The sequence below is a fragment of the Schistocerca serialis genome, chromosome 11 (genome assembly GCF_023864345.2).
Source record: "Schistocerca serialis cubense isolate TAMUIC-IGC-003099 chromosome 11, iqSchSeri2.2, whole genome shotgun sequence".
In the NCBI taxonomy this organism is placed as follows: Eukaryota; Metazoa; Arthropoda; class Insecta; order Orthoptera; family Acrididae; genus Schistocerca; species Schistocerca serialis.
This window is the reverse complement of record NC_064648.1, coordinates 93,259,285-93,266,821: the sequence shown is the minus strand read 5'-3', so window position 1 is coordinate 93,266,821 and position 7,537 is coordinate 93,259,285. Positions and strand designations below refer to the sequence as shown.

The 7,537-nt window shown below is 43.9% G+C and overlaps 1 non-coding gene across 1 annotated transcript; it reads right to left on the bottom strand.

The window, feature by feature from the left end:
• Positions 1–6,563: 6,563 nt before the first annotated feature.
• On the bottom strand, positions 6,564–6,636 carry Trnaa-cgc (transfer RNA alanine (anticodon CGC)). Its single transcript has one exon. It is a non-coding gene; the product is annotated as a tRNA-Ala (tRNA).
• Between the last annotated feature and the right edge of the window lie 901 nt (positions 6,637–7,537).

Sequence of the window (7,537 nt, the reverse complement as noted above, 5' to 3'; positions counted from 1 at the left end):
CGAAATTAAAATACGATCAAAAAGGACACCCAACACATAAAAACAAGTCTTCTCACCAACTTACAATCAAACAGAACACACATATGAGCACAGATGAACAAGAAACACCCACAACAATAAACAACTGGTTCACTCTCACTTGCAACAACAAGGCAGCCCATAGAATAGGCAACATACTCAAAAACAAGGGTTAAAAATAGCCTACAGGACAGATAACTCAACATAGAGAAAGCCAGGAACAACCAACATAAGACAGACAATCATAACACATCTCGTATTTACCAACTAACATGTCAGCATTGCAGATCAATTTACATTCGACAGACAAGCAGAAACTTTAATACCAGATACACAGAACACAGAAGAGCGCAAAAAATGGCAGGTACTGAACACTTTATGGACAAGAAAAATAGCCCAACAGATATCAATACTGACTTGGAACTGTGTTCTCTGCCCTCAAAGAATTATTAGATAACACCAACGTACAGAACCCCCTCCCCCCCTCCATTACCCTTCACACACACACACACACACACACACACACACACACACACACACACAACCTTCCACATACAATTAAATAATTTCAGGCATAGCCATAGCAGTTTTCAAATAGTACTTTTTGCTAAACAACTTGTCTACATTAAGCTCTATATGGCTGCCGATGACAAACTGTGAAAGAAAACATGTACTATAAAAACATAAAAAGGTATGAATACATAACGAAGAGTTCTACAAAAATTTGTAATTGCGATTTCAAAAAATTATATTTACGTGTGTACATAGAGCAAAGAACATTCTTTATGTTTAACAGCCATAAAATAAAAGCCCACTGATGTTGTTGCAACATGTTTAGATTGTGAAACAAAATAGTGTTTTGTTGAAAGCAGACCCCAGCGAAAAATATTTTGTATGTTCAGTTTCTTAATATTGACATTTTCTCCATGAATCGGCAAGCGATTACATCACTCCCGGTGGCGAGAATACATCACCGTCGTTCCAGATTCTAAAACGCACACGGTGATGTAAAATTGTACTTTGGAAAAGTACAATTTCCGTTGATGGCTGCATTTCTCACGCGATTGTACACAATTTTGCCATTAAATCGTCCACTTACGCTACGTATTTACAAACACCAACATGACTGTCACATTTACATCCGCGGACTACACTGCAAACCACTGTGAAGTGCATGGCAGAGAGTACTTGGAAGAGCAACAAGTTTCGAATTTTTTTCCCCGTTCCGTTCGCGTACGGAGTGCGAAAAGGGCGAGTGCTGAGACGTCTCCGTGCTGTGGCCGGCCTGACTCTGCCTTCAGCCTCCTTACGGCAGCGACGGGTAGTGGCTGGAGAGCGCCCCTGGACTCCTCGCTTCAGGGAAATGTAACGGACTTTGGGTCAAAAAATCGATTTTTGAAAAATATTATTTTCTTGATATATATGTAGTTTAATCTATGTTGTGTGTGAATTTTATCATGCTAGCAGCTTTAAAAATGCCTTTAAATTGTTAAACTGATTAATTCTACACTGGCAACCACTCCCACCTTTCCTGACATTTGAGAAACTACTTACTTCAATGGAATTCTTGTCAATGTGAAGGCTATTTTCTTTCGTTATTTTTGGTAGACATTTAAATCTCTGGCTGACATCTAGGTCTTTGCCTGAAAACATTCTTGCATGTGACTTATATTCGTTTTGAAATACCAACACATATGAGTAGGTGGAAGATTGAATTCGCCAATCCTTACGTGGAAGATTTATGCATAATGGTGGTGGAAAAACTGTGTTTGGGTGGCGGAAATTTAATGAAAATTGGTTTACCAACAAAAAAGAGGAAGCAGCTCGAAATGAAGAACATAGCTTCAAGGACAGGAGAATTGTACAGGTGCATGAAGGATGTTGATATGGATTCCACTGGATTCAGACTTACTGATTTAGAGTTCTATGCCAGGCTATAACGTTATCATGTTCGTGTGTTTGCTGTAAAAATGCGAAGTGCATGATTGTTGTTGAAGAAAGAAGAGTGGGAATAGCTTGTGATTTTAAATTAATTTGTAATTCGTGTGGCAATGATTTTCAATTTCCTCCTTCAAAAAACCTGACACTGGTACCTATGAAAGCAATTTCAGGTTAGCATATGCTCTGAGATGTGTAGGACAGTGCAGGGAAGGAGGAAATTTATTGTGCTGTTTTCTGAACATGCCTTCACCTTGTGCAAGGTGTGAAAAAATAAATAAAGGAATGTCTGATGCTGTATGTGGTACTGATACAGTTTCTATGAAGAAAGCGGGACAGGCACTGGTGGAAATAATCCAAAGAGACCCTGTAGTAGATAATCATGACAGTGAATCTCCTTCAAATATAATGACCAGTTTGTGTTTGTAGATGGAACCTGGATGCACATATCTCCTATGCAGTTGCATCTGTTCTTGCTATTGACTCAGGTAAAGTTTTAGATGTAGAAATTATGTCTAAATACTGCCACCAGTGTGCTACAAAGAAAATGTCCAAATATGAAAGTGAGAAGTTGTGCCATGACAAGCATGCAGTAGCATGCTCTACAAATTATAGTGGCTCAAGTGGAGGTATGGAGGCTGCTGCAGTTGTGAAGATGTCCTCCAGATCTGAGGACCAGTATGGTGTTAGATATACTAAATACATTGCTGATGGGGACTCCTCTTCGTTCAAGGCTGTAACAGATAAAAATCTCCAAAAATACAGCAATAGAAAAGTTGGAATGCGATGACCACATCCAAAAGAGGCTTGGTGGTAGACTTCGTCGCTTGCTGAAAGAAAGGAAAGATAAAGTAATTAAGGATGGAAAACCACTAGGACGAAAAGGCAGGCTTACTCTGAAAGAAATTGATTCTCTTCAGTTATTTTATGGGAGAGCTTTCAGGAAAGACACACAAAAATTAGAAGCAATGAGGCGTGCTGTGTGGCAGTTCCCCCACCCCCCAAAACTTTCCACTGACCAAACAGGAATGCACAATCTGGGTCTGAAAGACGATTGATGTAAGTTCATCAACAGAGACGAGACGTATTCACATAAACACTCACTACCTGAATCTGTTATGAATGCAATTAAGCCCACAGTCAGCTTTCTTGCAAACCCTCATTTATTGAGGAAATGTCTTCATCGAAAGACACAAAATGCAAATGAAAGCATCAATAATTTAATTAAGATTGGATACTCAAAAAGAACATTCTGTGGACATGAAGTACCTAAAATAGGTGTCTATGATGGAGTTGCAATAACGGAAATAATGGCAGAATTGAATTACTGAGGATAATTGGTTTAGATACTGGTAGTTTACAACAAAAACGTTTCACACAATCTATACTCCTCCAAATTATTCGAAAAGCACTGTATGTTCAATTATAAATAAGCTGAAATATTCATTCTAAGCCTCCAATTAGTCAGGAATTTAAATAGTGCGGTAGACTTACTTAGCCGTGGCGCGGCTCTCTGGCGCAAGACGCTATCGATGACTCCTCTGGTTGAGGTTGGCAGTATGTGCGATCTCGAGCACGAGTGGGGCCTGACGGGGAGTGAGTACGAGTAACGAGAGTCTGGGGCGGACAGCAGGGGAGAACGGACATGGCGGCCGCACTCTGAGGCGGCAAGAGAAGAGTTGTGCACAGCCGAGAAGGGAACGTTGAGCAAGGCGGCAGTCCGCATCGCTTTCCAGGGGACAGAGAGTTGCGGCAGTGCAGCGAGCAGACACCAGATCCGGGAGCAATGCTCCGGTTTGTGGACGTGACGTGGGTCGTATTTTGGCGCAGTATAGTTTGCTTGGTACGCATCTGCTGCTCCCTTTATGCCCACGTCTGGTGTTGTGTCCGTATGTGCATTGAAAAGGTTACGCTCCGGCTGGAACAGTGGCTTGTGCTTTACGTTCATGCACCCTGACTCATTTGTTTTGCTGCAGGCAGCTGTAACTTCAGAGATTTTTTTTCGTCGCGATTGCCTCAGCCCGGTGGTGCCTAGTACCTGAGAACAAGACAGCTAACGTGTGACCTGATGTTTTGGTTTTTGGAGTCCTGTTTGGGCAACCTAGTTATCACGCACACAAATGTATTGCTGCCGAGTGAGGTTAGTCCTAATCTTGTGGAACTGAGCTTTCAGTGGCTGGCTCGTCTGCTAATTAATTAATTTAACCTTTGTGGTGTTTTTTGCTTTCAATGGTGAATTTCTTGTCATTGATTTGTGTATGTTTCGCCGTTAATAATAACTGTAAGATAGCAAGGTTTTGTAGGGCCTGCGTATCGTGACTGTATTTTTGGCAACTGTTTAATTTTCTTCCTTGTTTATCGGTGGTCTGGAAGTTGGTTTGAAGGTAAATCCGTTGGTAAATCTTTACTGGACCTAACTTAACTAATCTTGCGTTGAACTAATGCCATTATTAAATCGTTTCTTGTGTGCTGTAAATTCCATTACCATAGACAAGGAGACAGGGCACATTCTGTGGTCGAGGGGTAGGCACGGTTGCTGCTTTGCGCGTGGCGTCTTGTCGCACGCTATCATTTCCTGCGTTAGTACGGGTGGCGTGAGATTTGTTTGCTCGCGGTTGTATGGCCGCTAGTCAGCTGTGCCTGCTCCCGCATCAGGGTGTGCCGTGTTTCGTAAGGCGTACGCCGACTTTGTCACTGTTACTCCTGTGTTGCTGTCGGTCGCTTACCGAAACGTTAGTCTGTTTTAGCACTGTGGCCACTGGGCCGTGACGATGTCGGCTGATGACCAGCGTTTTGGCGGTCGTCCGCTCTGAGTGCCTTCGGTCGCTTGGACTTGGCAGTTACCTTCTGGTTAAAGATTAAACTTGTTTATTTGCTGTAAATTCCTAAATAGTTTGTGAGAAAAGTTGTAACTCAGCTTTTCATGATTTTACACAATTTAAGCCATTTGGTAAGGCATTTTCCTATCTGTTTTATTTAAATGAGAATTCTTTATTGGGGTTATTCACCTGTTGAAGCTTAACATAAAATTTGTAACTTAGCTTTCATGATTTTACTTAATTCTTGTAAAGCAGTCCTTTATCTACGTTTTATTGATTGGTAATTCCTTATTGGGGTTACTCACTGGTTGAAGGTTAACATACGTTTGTAACCAAGTTTATGTCCTTACTTAATTGAGATTTGTTAAGAGCCTTTATTGCTGAAAGATCATTAAAGCTTGGGTGCTTGTAATTGTGAATTCTGTTTATGTTGTGGGCTACCCTTCCACTTTCACAGCCAAGCTGTCCTATCTACCAGTACAAATGGTAGCAGAGTGTGGTTGTTTGGGGGTACGTGTGCTAGCAGCACTATTCACAATTGCGAGCTTAGGTAGCATTAAGTTTGAAATTTGTTTGGAGCGCATACTTTCTCTCGTAAAAATGTTTCAGCCTGAGCAGACGAGCCACTCGCAGCTGAGGAGTAGCCCTGGTATCGATTATTTGCGCAGAGAGCAGCTAGCTTATGAGTTGGAGGTTCGTGGGGCTCCTACCGATGGTACTGTGGCCGAGTTGAGCGCACGGTTTCGGGGCGTCTTGGACCAGCCGGTATGCGCGTCGGTGAGGTAGGTGCCGCGCTTGCGTTGTGTAGCACGTCCCTTTCAAGTGGGCAAGACAATTTGGAGTTTATGGGTGGTAGTAATCCTCGCAAACAGATCGGTCGTATTCAAGCCCATCTCAATCACTGGGCGGGTAGACTGCAGGATTTAGAACGAGTGCCTGTTACTCCGCAGCAAAGTACTACTATTGGACAGTTTGTCAGGAAGGTAATGCAGTTGCAGACTCAACTCAATGCGGTAGGTTGCCTTGAAGAGGGCGTAGGGCATGTTGAACAGTTAGTTTACCGCAGGGGGGATGAATGATCTAGCAGGTGGTGGCGTTACGACTAGTCCTTGTCCCCCTGAGCCCTTTGCTAAGCTACCTAACCCTTTGCTCGTATTAGTGCACGGAATAAATAAACTGACATTGGATGAGCTGCCTGGAGTTGACGAAGTTCTATGGTTATTAGTACGTTTGGAAATTAAAGCTGATATATTAGAAGTGACATATCGTACTATTTTGCAGTTTATTTATCCCTTGTATGAAGGAGTGTTAAGTTCTATCATTGGTCAAGTCTTGGAGCATGGAGAGTGAAAATCTCATTCTGGAAACATCCCCCAGGCTGTGGCTAAGCCATGTCTCCGCAATATCCTTTCTTTCAGGAGTGCTAGTTCTGCAAGGTTCGCAGGAGAGCTTCTGTAAAGTTTGGAAGGTAGGAGACGAGGTACTGGCAGAAGTAAAGCTGTGAGTACCGGACGTGAGTCGTGCTTCGGTAGCTCAGTTGGTAGAGCACTTGCCCGCGAAAGGCAAAGGTCCCGAGTTCGAGTCTCGGTCGGGCACACAGTTTTAATCTGCCAGGAAGTTTCAGGATATTAGTGTTTAACGTCCCGTCGACAACGAGGGCATTAGAGACGGAGCGCAAGCTCGGGTGAGTGAAGGATGGGGAAGGAAATCGGCCGTGCCCTTTCAAAGGAACCATCCCGGCATTTGCCTGAAGCGATTTAGGGAAATCACGGAAAACCTAAATCAGGATGGCCGGAGACGGGATTGAACCGTCGTCCTCCCGAATGCGAGTCCAGTGTGCTAACCACTGCACCACCTCGCTCGGTCATGGAGAGGGCTCGTCGGACTTGCGTAGGAGGATTACTGATAGTCGCTTGACCGAACGCATGAGAGCAGATTTAGTTAACCAGTACTACTGCCGGGTTCAGAGGTCGACTGACACACTCCAGCAGTATATTGAGGATGTTAAGGTTGCCATTCGAGCTCTGAATCTAGATGTTGTTGAAGGAGAGATAGACATTATTTTGGAAGGTATTAAGCCCAAGGATAGGTCACGGATAATGTTTGCCAATAAGCCCACGTCCTTGCGGGATCTAGATAGCCTCGTGTTGGCCATTGAAGGATTACGTTATGCTGACAGTAGGCGTGGTGGGGCAAGTCATGCGGGGGCGCAGACCTGTGTAGGAGAATATGTCGGGAGTCGAAATGTAAGTTCCGGGAACCCCGTGGCCAATTTATGTAACCGTCAGCTTAACAGAGGTGGGGGATCAGGGATGGCAGGTACAAAAGGCGCTTGTTTCCGTTGTGGTGCTCTGAATCATTTGGTGCGTGAATGTCCTGAGCAGAGGAAGCCGCGTCCAAGCAGAGCAGCCGACGCCAAGTTTTGGGAGGTACTGGACGTGATAAGCCACCTTTGAGGTCTTGCAAACGGATAAGGGCCGTGTTCGGTCAGTCCTTGCCGTTGAACTGTGCCTCCCTTAACCACGAACCAGTCTGCGCCTTGTTGGATTCAGGAAGTAGTGTTTCTTTGATGGATTACCAGTGGTATCTGGATAATAAACAAGTGTCGCTTACCGTCCTTGCCATTTGCCCTACAGGGATGTCGTGCTGTCAATGGACAGATGTTACCTTTAGTAGGCTGCTGTAGGGGGAGTGTGTCTGTAGATGATCTTTCCCGGCATGTCGAATTGTTGGTGGCTAAGAATCTTGCTGTTCGTCTGTTG